General features: G+C 33.7%; 1 protein-coding gene across 1 annotated transcript in view; it reads left to right on the top strand.

Moving 5' to 3' along the window:
* The window catches only part of LOC149422253 (uncharacterized), a 218,902-nt gene that overhangs the window by 178,807 nt on the left and 26,340 nt on the right, over window positions 1-13,755 (top strand). The gene's annotated exons all lie outside the window — the stretch shown is intronic.

Here is a 13,755-nt window from a genome sequence, read left to right as displayed (position 1 = left end):
TACAGATCAATAACGTCAACGAAAATTTAAATCGAGGATATTTCTTTATATATTGTTAATTTATTGTCAAATTTTCAATCATAATTTTTTTGTTGGTATTTTTATATCTATTACATTTATGATATCACTTGTTAACATTTTATGTATTTGCACTATTTATGGGATATGTGGAATTTCACTACACATTCCGGAATAAATAATAATTACTTGTTCCGACTTTTTGTCCGGGTTAAATCTTCCCCACAGGAAAAACTAAACCCTTCCACACACTTTTTCTACAAATGATCTTCTAGACAATTCACATTATGTAAGTGCATTATATAAACATAATAAATACAAAAGAACAACACGTCAAATCACCAAGATCAAATGGGAAAATAATTCACCGACTCCAGATATTTTCATATCAGAGGGTTCGGCTCGGTATAACTCCTGACTTTTTTTTTCTTTTTTTTATAGTGAATACCTCACAAGAGTCCCAACTGCTCCCGTCTGGAGCCAGTGAGACTATGGCATCCCCAATTGGGGGATGTTGTGAGGCTGAAGGTAAGTGGGGAAGGGAAAGAGGAAGGTGGGGAAGTACCTGGCTATTCAGATCTAGTCACTAAACACGGCTAAAGCCATTTGGAGCAACGTTTCAATTCTGAATGGTGGTCTTACACCAGGGCGATACTGGTAGTATCTTCCACTCTGGAACGTGCCGCAAATATACTATATATTATTTTAATTAATTAATTGTGAAATAACACAAATTAATCAAATAAAATTTATTTGCGCACGCCGGGTTCGAACCCGCGACCTTCGGAATGGCAGTCCAATGCGTTACCACTGGACTATGCCGGCACTGGACCTATAAATCCTCCTGATCCCTCAATATAAATATTTTAAAAAATCTTTCGTAATCCTACATGTATTTAAAATGACTGATTTTTGCATTTTTATATATAAATTCTTGATCTTGACAGATCTAATACGCCTAAATTTTGAATGAGAGAGCTAGGTATAATGCCAGTAGCCGAAATAACAAATGGTAATATTTTTTATAGTCTGAGAATGCCAAATTCTTTTAATCTCATTTAATTATTATTATTAAGTGTGTTATCAAAAATGGAACTGATTTGTCAAGAATTCCCACTATCCCGTGATTTTTTCACGGGCTTACGCTAGTTTTCATAATATATAGCATAGTATATTCTTGTTTAGTAAGTTCATACAACACAGTAAAGCCGTTGTAATGATTGCATTGTCCGTGGCTCCGGTTTTATGTTAATTCGGTTCCTACACCACTTATGATATGAAAAAAGGTCAATTCGCTTTGGAAGACGGATGGTGCTGTTTTGGGATTATGAATGTACGTTCTTAAATCATACTTCAACCAGATATGATAATTTCACTAATACATCACAGAAGTGTTTCTAATTCATCTGACTAGCGGGCATCTTAAAACCACATTCACATAAATTTTGTTATATTGCATCCTCTATATTTATTTATATAGTTTCTGTAAAGGCGGAGAAGATACCCATTGTTGTTTTATGACCACTTTTGTACATATCGATTATGCTTCTCTTGTTTTCCGTTGAAAATAATCGATATAGAAAAAAACAGTTGCCATTTATAGGATTGGAAGTTGAACAATTTTTGGTATTCCAAGAATTTCTTGTAATGGATGAGGCCATTTATGGCGACTAAAGTAGAGGTGAGGCGTATTTATCGTACCCAGTAAAAGTACCGGGTATTTTCATGCTATACTTTGTACTTGTGACAAATCTCCAAAATACTCACAAGTATTTTTATACTGGAACTAAATATTTTTAACTTTTGATTAGGTACTTTTACCAGGTATTTTTGATGGGAATTTTCGATGGGAATTTTTGATGGGTATTTTTGATGGGTATTTTTAATTATTATTTTTGATGGGTATTTTTGACGGGTATTTTTGATCGGAAAAATGTGGGGAATTTTTCGACAGGGAATTCCGTAGCCACCCCCCCCCCCCACAAAAAATTAGAAAATAATTTCACACTGTAACAACCCCCTCCCCTCACGGATCAAGTTTACGTAGAAAATTTGTGGGGAATATGTGGGTAGAATTTATGTGAGTGCAGTTTACAAATTACTTATTCTGAATCAATCCTCAGGTCTGTACTAAATACTTTTGAGTATTTTTTCACCTGTATTTTTCAAAGAAATCCGTGGACGCCGAAATGTGAAATTGTCGGATTGGACTAAGAATTATTGTCCAAATATTATTTTTATGATAGTTTTTTAAATAAAAAATTCAATATTATTAATGGCATGTGTTTGTAAAATTAAAATATGGAAGATTCTTTTTTCTTTTTTTTTTTTTTTTTTTTTTTTTTTCTTTTTTTTTTTTTTTATAAATTTAATTTAGATTAAATTTGATAATATTATTATTTAGTTCTGCAAGTGTTTTAGTTTTTTATTATTGTGACAGCTGTTTCGGCTTACAAGGCCATTTTCAAACTGACAGTTTGAAAATGGCCTTGTAAGCCGAAACAGCTGTCACAATAATAAAAAACTAAAACACTTGCAGAACTTAATAATAATATTATCAAATTTAATCTAAATTAAATTTATTAGAAAAATTAAATGGAGTTCTACGAATTAAACACAAAAACAATAAATAAAAAAAAAAAATAAAAAAAATAAAAATAAAATAAAATCTTTTTTCTGCTTTAAAATAGTTATAAAACAGTTTATCTCTTTGAAATTGGACTGTCAACCGAGAATATTGAAAAATAAATCATGAAGCTTGTATGTTGGTATTTTCCATGTATGGTATATGTATTTAAACATCTTGTTTACACATCTGCCCTGTTGATGGACACTGTAATGCTGTCCTAAACGTTGACTAAAGAAGGAGGTATCGCAACACGGCATAATACCTCAAAAATAAATCACTATAATACTTTTGGCTGTGAAAATCTGCAATCATATATGTATATATGTATATGTATTATAATTTTATCGTCTTACGCATACCCAATTTGTTGTGTGTATCTCTATCAATGTCTTCATAAGTGTTACAAAATAATTTGACATTGGACATCGTGGGTAAACTTATTTTATTGTCGTCCGTTGCCCGTGGGCTGTCGGCGGGCCCTACCAGTAAGCAGTGGCGTAACCGTTATAAGTTTGCCATTATCATTACACCTGAGTAAACCAAAACCGCATTGTGTTTATGGAAATTATTTCACATCTGTGCGTGAACTGTCGTCGCTAGCACGAGACAATCGTGGAGTGTGTGAAATTCAGAGTTGAGACAGAATAGAGAACGGATTAGAAGATGACAGGACGTTGTGAAAGCTAATTGATTAATGAAGAATATTTTTTTTAAATCTTTCTTGATAAATATCTGTATTCAAATTCTATGAAAACGGAAAATTTTGAAGACAATCTCGGGATAGAACTTCTATCGATTAAATGGATTCATTGACTGAATAGGAATAAAAAATGTATAGGTGTTTTCTTTAAGGATATGCACTAACGTAGTAATTCAAAATCATGTGTTTTTGGTTTGAGAATTTGATCGCCTAGAAATGTTTCAGATGCTTTAATTAAATACTGCGAATAGAAAACATCTTGGCCTTTGAAATAATCGAGTATTTTTTAGATAAGTTTTTTTATAAGCCAGGAAAAAAATAATGTATAAGGCTATGAAAACTTCTTTATAGTTCAAAATCTCCTACTTACAAACCCATTTTCGGTTATGATTTTATTGTATAATGTGGCAAATCAAGTTATTTATAAAATTATCGGAAAAAATTAAATATTTATGCCTGAACATCCACAAAATAAAATAAAAGGCCCTTTTTTGCCATGTTTTTTTCTTGCATAAATCAAAACAGGCGGATGGTGTTAAGCGGGAATTTAAACCTTATCGCCATCTACGTAAGGGGTGTTATTGATAGCGGCTCGATTTAAAATATTATACTACGTAGTGCATCGCCTTAACAATTATATTTTGCCTAGTAGAGTTTGTTTGGGTTAGGTTAGGTTAGGTTTTCTTTCGTTAAGTGAGGTTAGGTTAGATTAAGTTACGTTTGTTTAGTTTGGGTTGGGTTAGGTGAGGTTACGTTTATATTGCAAAATCTTACTTAACCTAACCGGTCAAATTACATAGTAGGTACACCTACATAACATATTAATGTTTTTTCTTGTTATTTATATTTCTTTGTCAAATTATCAACATTAGACCAATACTTTCTACTTAACTTATTACCCTCGTCTGAAAAAAATGTTTCAAAATACTACTAACATCTAGCATTTTACCCTAATTGGGTATGCAATCATTGTAGCATAAATCACCAGTAAATTACCAACTCGTAGCTTAATTTTAAAAAATAAATTGCTTGCTCTTGTTAACCTTTAACTATCGCCATGATGCCTGGTTCTCTTAATTGTGATTTTGGTAATCAGTTCCACTAGGTACCATTAAATCTGAGAGACCCACATTTGAAGTGTTTTTATTTCATCTCGAGATAAACCTTTGTCACACATTTGATGGGTCGTCGGCGGCGTACATTCAATGTCCAAAATCTGGTCACGGCTGGGTCACCACTTTATATACAAGATTTGATGCGAAAGACGATTTTGATAATCACAAAAGAACAGTTATACACAATGGTAACTCATGTATAAATTAAGAACTAAACTTTAACTCGATTATGGCCAGTTATTGTTTGGGTAGGTTTTTTTGTCAAATTACTTTATGAAAGTTCCGTATATAAACGTTTTGAATTACGTGAACTTGTGTGTGGTCTTTTATAATATAGATGTTGCTTAAGTATCCTAGTATGCTTTTTTATACACTTTCTAGTAATCGTTAAAAATAATAACTGCTTCATGGAGCTATTTAAAACAATTTTTTTTCTTAACTTATTTAACTGCATTGAAGGAGGCACTAGTGTCCCATAACTAGTTAATTTTAACCCTTTTAATTTGAATAAACATTTTCACTGGTTAAAAAATGTGATACATACCTCAATTTTGGTAAATTTTTGGTAATTTATTTTGTAACAACGTAATGTATGAATTGGCGCAGCCGGTACGATACAACATTCATTGTAATTAGGAATAGGTATCAATGGGTTAACTTGTTAGGTAGTATGTTAGTATGATTCAACAAAGATTTATGTCATCAATATTCTACTACAAAACTTCAACTCTTCGATAAATGAAAACACATTAATTTATCAAGCATTTTATTAATCTATAACTAATTCTAACGTATGCATGATATACCTTAAGCACAAGGTTACACATTAATATCAAAACGGCCCATTGTTCAAAACGCACTATAATTATTATAGTGGTCGCATCAATTATTGCGTGAGGGCAATTTGCATACATTATCCTTCGCCCATCAATGTCTGAGTCGGTCAGCCCATTACTGCTGCCAATACTGGTGTCGTGCTAGTAAGTGATTGCTGGTGGGATCGATGTGGTGGTGATGATATCAATGTGGTGCTGGTGATGATGTCGATGTGGTGGTGATGATATCAATGCGGTGCTGATGATGATGTCTATGTGGTGGTGATGACATCAATGCGGTGCTGATGATGATGTCAATGTGGTGTTGATGGAGTATTTAGCATTTGATGGAAAGCACAGCACTTAATTAAAGATGTTGCGTTTCTTTCTGACCCACTTTCGCAAGGGATTGAACGCTCGATCTTTGGGACAATGGACAGATCATCTTTGAAATTTTAATTTAACTTTAAAAATTAAGGTGCCAGATAGTTAATTTTATTTATATTTTTCCACTTTTAATTTATTGTAAAAACTAAAAATCAAAGATCACTGAAATCTTCTATTACCAAAATCTATTCAAGGGCGAAGCCGGGTAGTAAAGATATTAACTAACTATATTTTATTTTTCCGAAAGGAACTCCTTATAAATCATCGAACAAACTATTTGGAAACGTTTACTCTGCCCTTATTAGGAAAGTGGTTAAAATATGCACAACCATTGTCCTCGAATTCTTCTCGTTTCAACTCCTTCTCTCCGAGGAGGTTCCAGTACAATAATATTTGCTTATCGCTCTAAACACCTCTTCGTCTGATCCGCCCCCATACTTACAACAAAACATCTACTTGTATTATTATGGTCGTGTCAAGCCGATGACGGGTGGAATTAGGAGGTTCCTTGGAATGTTAAGAGTCTCCACAGTCATATATTTAAATATTAATATTTTTTATTAGGTTCCTTCTTTGCAAAGAGGTTCCAATACAATAATATATGACCCGTAAAATTTTTTTTTTTTTTATCCAATAATCTTTATTTCATAATAAAAACACATAAATTTGTTTGTTCTAATTTAGAAACATGAAACTGATCTTGGCGCCCTTTACGATTTTATGCCCTGATTCCATCTTCATTTATATAACCTAGATCTGGCCCTGGTATCAAAACAATAACATGGTTTTTTCCATATTATGGTTCAAATATTTCCAAATTCACTCTAAAATATCACCCTCCAACCGTACCGCTGTTAGCTTTGTTGTAATCTCTTCTTCAATTTAATTCTCCGGTTAATTCAATGCATGGAAAGCTATTGTGGTTCAAATATTAAAGATTAATTCAAGAACATAGGCATTCCACCGATAACTCTACTGTAACTTGTAACCTCCTCCATTTTCAGATAAACGATGCATGTAAATGGAGGTTAGAACGGAGCTCTCAGCGGCATGACTATAATGTTGAACGCTTCATCTGACTTTTGCTAGTTGCTATCTATCACAGCTCGCAGCCCTCAAGCATTGTTTGCAAATAAGAGTACTAAACGTGTACCTCTATCCCGCCCCCAAAGCATGAGATCACCACCGCAATAACATTATAATACACAATGCGCGCAGGAATGCAATCGGCCGTGCACTCACCAAACATCTGTTGGATCCGCATAATCTGCATTGGCCAATGGCAACCAATGAGATCCATTTTGGGCATTGTCTGGCCCGTTCCGTGAGGTAACTTGCCCCAAATTCTCCAATTACTGGATTTCTTAAGAGGTATGCGTCATCTAATAATAATAATAGACGCATTTTTATGCTGTCTGGCTTAAACAAGGCGAACATTTCATTTTATTTGCGAAGTCAATCGTGTTCGTCTTCCCACATTCCCCTAGAATAAAATGATTTATTGTGTAAGCCAATCGATAGTGAAACTTTAAACGGAGTTGGCGATTCAGGATTCTAAAGGCCAATAGATATATTAAGAATTATAACGTTTTGATTCTAATATGATTAATTCTGTTGCGATTACTCCTCCGTCTTGAGGCAACGTTTTACACAGCTTTGCAGTGTCCATAATCATAAATATCTTGTATGATTAAAATGAAAACGACAAAGCTATGAAAATAGAACAATGAATAACAGAATTATAATATTAATGGAACTGCTCAAACAAAAACAAATAAAATCTAAAAAAACATGAGAACTAAATCAAATATCTATAAAACATTGCTCAGACTAACGTTACGAAAGCGTTGACTCACCAAAACAGACAAAATATAATTTGGACATTTTTTAAAAGAAGAATAGAAGGTTTGAGAAGATTTCCTGAATAAATCAAATAAAAATTACGACTAATCTTCGGAGCCATAAAAGAAAATATAGTTCAAGACACAACGAGCTATTAGTGCCACAGTACACGGAATTTTGTTTGAAGAGCGGTCAATCACAAGATACATACAACTGAGATGGCTCCACTTGATGTAATAACCATAGTCGAAGAGTATTTTAAAATAAGTCTTACAGGACGAAAAAATGTGGGGACTTATATTAAGGTGTCAGATAGAAAGAGACCGGCAGGAGTCGAGATATTTCCTAGAAGCGGCAAGGACTCTTCCAGGATTGTAGCGCCAAAGGTGACGATCAAATTGTAACTGAAGTATGTTTTAGTAAGAGTCGACGGTTGAAAATGTGATGTCACATCTCCCCTGATGATATGGACACAGTAAGCCTTTCTGAAAAGTTGGTTCAAGAAGGTCGTGGAAAGGCAAAGCAAATCAGCTCCCCGAAGAACGAACAACGTTTTGATTTATTTCGACAATTTTAATCAACTTTAAATAAACCATAAATAAATAACTAATGGAACAACCTTTAACTAGCCCATAAATAACTCAAAAGAAAAATGTATGGTGCCATCTTACAAATGAAGTTCAAAAATTATCTCATAATATTTTTACTGAATGTGCCCAAAGCACGACTTTTAAAAAACTGTCTGCAATATAATGGGTTTGGATTCAGAAATCAAGACCATTTTCGACAGACGGCATTAATTTCTTCAAGCCACTTAATTTATTACACTTACAAAAAAAATTATTTGTCTCGACTATATTTGAAACTAAATATTAATATTATGAAATGGGATAGTCATTCACATTCATATTTTTAATACTATTAATTACTCCCATAGAGTACCTATGTTAGATAATAAATACAGTTATTTCTCACATTAAAATTCGTACGCTTGAGTTAAAAACTGATCTAATGCGATTACGAAATAAAAATACAGTTTTAAGAGTTCTAAAAATTTAAACACTCCCGTAATATATTAATTATTGTGCAGAGTGTGAAGATATTTAAAGCTTTATCCGTTTGCGGAGTTTACACAGATGTTTAGAATACGCACTTTACTATTGAACGTGTGAAAAATGTAATTTAAGCTATTTGTATAGGGACATATTTCACGACCTACAATCATTTTATTTCACACATACCTGAGAATTAATTATTTATTAACATTTAGTTGTTAGGTATCACATTCTTTCAATATAATGTAATTCATTCATATGCGTATAAGTTCTCTTGTGATATTTAAATAATTTGAACCGTTTTCACAGGTGTTGTAAAATAACAAAGCTATTAAAATACACATAACAAAGCTAGACTGCTCTAAAGTACAACCAAATCTAATCTCTATCAAACTCTCCCCAGACCAATGTTAACCTACGGCTCACGAAAACGTGCAAAATATAGTTTGGATATTTTTGAGAAGAAGGAAGGATTGAGAAATTTTCTAAATAAAAATATAAAAAATGAATTTAAGACACATCTTTGGAGCCATATGAGAAAATAGTATCAAGCGTATATGACGAGTTATAGTGCCACCCCAATATAGTTTGAAGTGCCGTCAATCACAAGATACATAAAACTGAGACGTATCCACTGTACAGAACATGTGATAAGATTAGAAGATTACACAAGATACAACAATGAGTTATAGTGCTACGCCAATATAGTTTGAAGTGCCGTCAATGACAAGATATATAAAACTGAGACATATCCACTGTACAGAACATGTGACAAGAATAGAAGATTGCACAAGATACAACAACGAGTTAAAGTGCTACGTCAATATTGTTTGAAGTACCGCCAATAATAAGGTCTATAAAACTGAGACGAATCCAATGTGCAAAACATATGATAAGAATGAAAGATTATACAATATATAACAACGAGCTATTAGTGCTACGAGTACACCAAATTTTGTTTAAAATCACAAGAAATATAAAAAAAGAGACGAATCCATTTGGTAGGATATGTAACAAGCCGACAACCAAAGAGTCTTCTAAATTAAGCCTTACGGGACAAATACATGTGGGGACCTATACTAAGTTGACTGGATGGTGTAAACTGTACAGGCGACCACCTTATAATTAGGCAAAAGGAACTAAAAGCAGACAGAAAGAGACCTGCAGGAATGGAGATATTTCCTAGAAGCGGCAAGGACTCTTCCAAGGTGGCGCCAATGATGAGGATTAAAATGGAAATGAAGTGTGTCTTAGAAACTATAAAATAAGAGCATGAGTTAATAATAGGCGAAATACTTATTTGCCAATCTTTGGAGCGTATACAAAATGTTATTGAAATCTCAATGCAACAAACCCGCCACTCCGATCTGTAGAAGCGGGAGTCATTAATGAATTTACTTGCAAAGACAACATTGGGCGTGTCTTCGTGGGTGTTTGATTTATGCTTACATTGGAAACATTACACCAGAGACATTATTAATTTATTGTTGACACTAACGTAATGTCAATCTTTCACAAATTACACAGGTGAATCTGAAGGTTATGGAAACTGAACATAATAAAATTAGGTGGTAAGATTTTCTAATTTTCTTAGGTGTGAAGTCGGTACACCCTAGGCAGACATAACAAATGACAACACCAAGATATTGAGATTCTTGAGCAAGCTCATATCACGGGCGATTCTGTTCGTACGTGTGCAAGGAGTGTATGTCAAGGCAAAGCTTTGTGTCGTTCCATCCGTTCAACTTAGTTAGACTTGCATAATTCAAATTGCCACAATAATGAAATATATGTTTGCACAAACTCTAAGTCAAGATATGTGAACAACATTGCGACAGATGTCTTAAAAGTTAAATTAATCAAGTTAGTGCTTACCCACTATTGATGGTACCAAATGCGTCACAAAAAATCTTTGAATCAATCAAACTGATTAATTGTATCATTCCATGACCCAGTCTCCGTTCAAATACTTATTTTCACGCTCGAGTAATTTCTTTCTATGGTCTCGTAACATTAACTTATTGAATCAATTTAATCTCGTATCGTCCGTGAACTTCAATTGCCGTATAATAAAGTGCATTATCTCCAGGAATGTCAGTCCAATGAAAGGACTGTGAAGAAGATCTTACCATGTTTTGACAGAAATCATTAACTCCGTACAAAGGGACTCTTAAGTGTAAGAGAGATTTATTCAAGCTTAGCCTTGGTCCAGTCCAACAATGGTGATTCTATTTCGTTTTTCCGAGAGTCGATTTCAAATTTCAACCCAACAAAGAACAGATTGAGATGTGACGAGGGTTTTTTCTTCTTGTCTAAAAAAAGGATGGTCGAAAAAGAAGACACAAAAAATGAAGACGTGATCATGAATGCAATCAAATTTAAATTCGTTTAACAATCAAACCTGCTCCTGTAAAATTAATAACGAAATGAAATAATTTGAATCGTGCTGACGTGCCCAAGGTCCTAGACCAGACTCCCGAATGAAATCCATACCAAGTGAGTAATGACTTGTCTCTTTTTTGTCTCATGGCCGTGTTGCGTGGGAATAACATAACAGTGGAGGTTTTTTAAACGTTTCATGAAGTACTGTGAGTGCAACAATTTAAGTTCTCGGAAATGCCATACGGTTCATAAATCTCCACGATGATCGACAGTTCGTATTAAGTAGAAGGAAAATGTACTATTGTGTGCACGCGAACAATTTATTCATAGTTCTTCCGGGTCAAATTTGATTTCTGAAGTGCAAGAAGGTAATGTTTAGTATTTCAGCCAAATACAGTGATTCCCAAAGTGGGAGTCACTAGAAATCACCCTCCTAAAGAGATCTAGGCGTTGTTAATGGAAACTTGGGATATTGAAATATGGTGAAGTGGTCGTGAGGGCGATTAGGAAAGATGAAAATAATTATTCCACAAAATTGTTATTTACTTTTTTTCGATTTACTGTACAGATTGCTGAGCATGTCAAAAGAATCAAACCGGAAAATTCAACAATTTTTTTTTTTTTAAATGTACAAAATATTAAAACGATAAATAATCCTTTGACTTACGCGAGATCTTTGATTCAACCTTTTTTTTAAAGATAGATAAATATTCTGGGTTGCGAATAACTTCATAATGTTTGAACTCCTCCTACTTCCGTCAAATGATAAAGGACTTAGCTAGCGGAGAATCCAACCCGCGACGTCTTGTAGGAACCCAAAGCATTTGTCTTCTCAGCTACTAACCAGTCTATTTTTTGGAGAATAAGAATATAATATTTGAAAAAAATGTGTTTGAGAATCTGTGGCCAGATACATGCCGTTGTGACTGTAACACCTATTGTGCTGTAAAAAATGTCTCATCTTATCTGAAATTCACATTTCTATCAAAACTCCGCTGCAGTGTACCTAAAACATACAAGAAACGAAGACAATACCGCTAATCGCACCCAGTTAGCAATTAAAACCCGTTGCTGAATTAAAACTAGTGCTAAAGATGCCGAGAGAAGGAACGTTTTACATAAATAATTGCCTTTGTCGCTTTATACGAGATCTCCACTCGACCATGATTAATAACTTCTTTACCGAACCTACTAACAATGCCTTGTGATAAAAATGGACCCACTATTGTTGATTCGATTATTGAAATAGCTTTGTAGTATCGACAGTTTCAGTGAACAAAACTCGAGTTGAAAGGGGAAAATCGGTTACCCAATGTGAATAACGAACTCGGCCAATGCCGCTGTTAGCCAAGCTTCCTACATGTTTTCCTTGGACTTCTTTCGGAGATTACAACAAGGAACACTTTTAAATTTGGCCTGCAAATGCGTGGTTACATGATTTACCCAAAATACTTTATGTGCGCAATTACAATATAAATAAATTATTATAAGCAATAATTAGTCGCCTGAAATATCCTTACAAATTGAAAATATCTCCCGATTAAAAATAAATGCCGCCAACGGGAATTGAACCCGCACCTTCTAATGTCAGATCAGTTGCTCTGGATCACTGAGCTACGTCGGCTTATTTCCAAGATGCCAAATAATTCAATATTTACTAGTACTTCAATCAACAATTACTGCTTATTATATTTTTTTCACCTGTAAACAACCAATTCCCGTGGGCGGCATTTATTTTTACTCGGGAGATATTTTCAAATTGTATGGATATTTCAGGCGACTAATTATTTCTTATAATTATTTGTTATCCTTTTGTGCTATGCATAAAAAACCTTGTCTTATAAACATTAGTTTATCATTAAAAAATAATCAATAAATGAACCTAGTATAATTATTATACACGTTTCCGAATTTTAATTTAAATACGTGGGTTCAGCATTCGTCAAATTGTTCTTACATCTAATTCAATGGCGGCTCGTGACTTTTGGTGTACTAGAGTGCTAATATTACAAACAATGGCGTGAATGATGTTTTTGTATCGGAAAATGTTTTTTTTTTTTTCAGAAATTTCGGTTATTTTTGTGAAGATTTTAAGGAAATTTCAGTTTGACCGTGCGCCGCACGGATTTCCTGAAAATCTTCATACAAAAAATCAAATTTTAAAAAAAGAATCATTTTCGGAAACAGCGACACCAATAATGTCGAATTTTTCAAACCTACCACACTATCACACTCAAAAGTCACGAGCCGCCACTGCAATCTATCATCATTGCTTACAATTTTAAATATAATTTTGTTATTGTTACGTCTATTAATCTAAATACCTTTAAAGTACAATAAATCATATTCGCGATGCTCTTATTATCTAAATAGCAGTTTTGTTTGACAACAGTCAACCGGTTAAGGATTATCCTGATGATAGCTAACTTCCAATAGGAGATGGTATTTTCCTTGTCATAGAAGAATAAGACTAACACTTAGTTATTTCCATCAAAACATGCGTATTTATGACGAGTTGTTTGACACTTTTCAGTTGGTCCTATAAATAAGTACATCGTGATCATCCTGTCAATTATACCATAAACAAACAAACGGATACGAAGTTCAATAATTCAAGTAAAATTCAATGCCCTTAAGTAAAACACTGCCGTAGATATCAGGTTAAGCTACATAGAAAAATGAATAAATGCATTTACGATCCTTTACTCTTATTTTATGGTTATGAAGTTACAGTATACAGGGTGTCCGGAAACTCGTAGTACAAGCGGGAAACTGGTGAATCTACATCACATTTGGAGTCGATTTTGTAGTA

Source organism: Hesperophylax consimilis, chromosome 7, assembly GCF_061612785.1.
Source record: "Hesperophylax consimilis isolate HC1 chromosome 7, BYU_Hcon_1.0, whole genome shotgun sequence".
Taxonomy (NCBI): Eukaryota; Metazoa; Arthropoda; class Insecta; order Trichoptera; family Limnephilidae; genus Hesperophylax; species Hesperophylax consimilis.
This window is presented reverse-complemented; position numbering and strand designations above follow the sequence as displayed.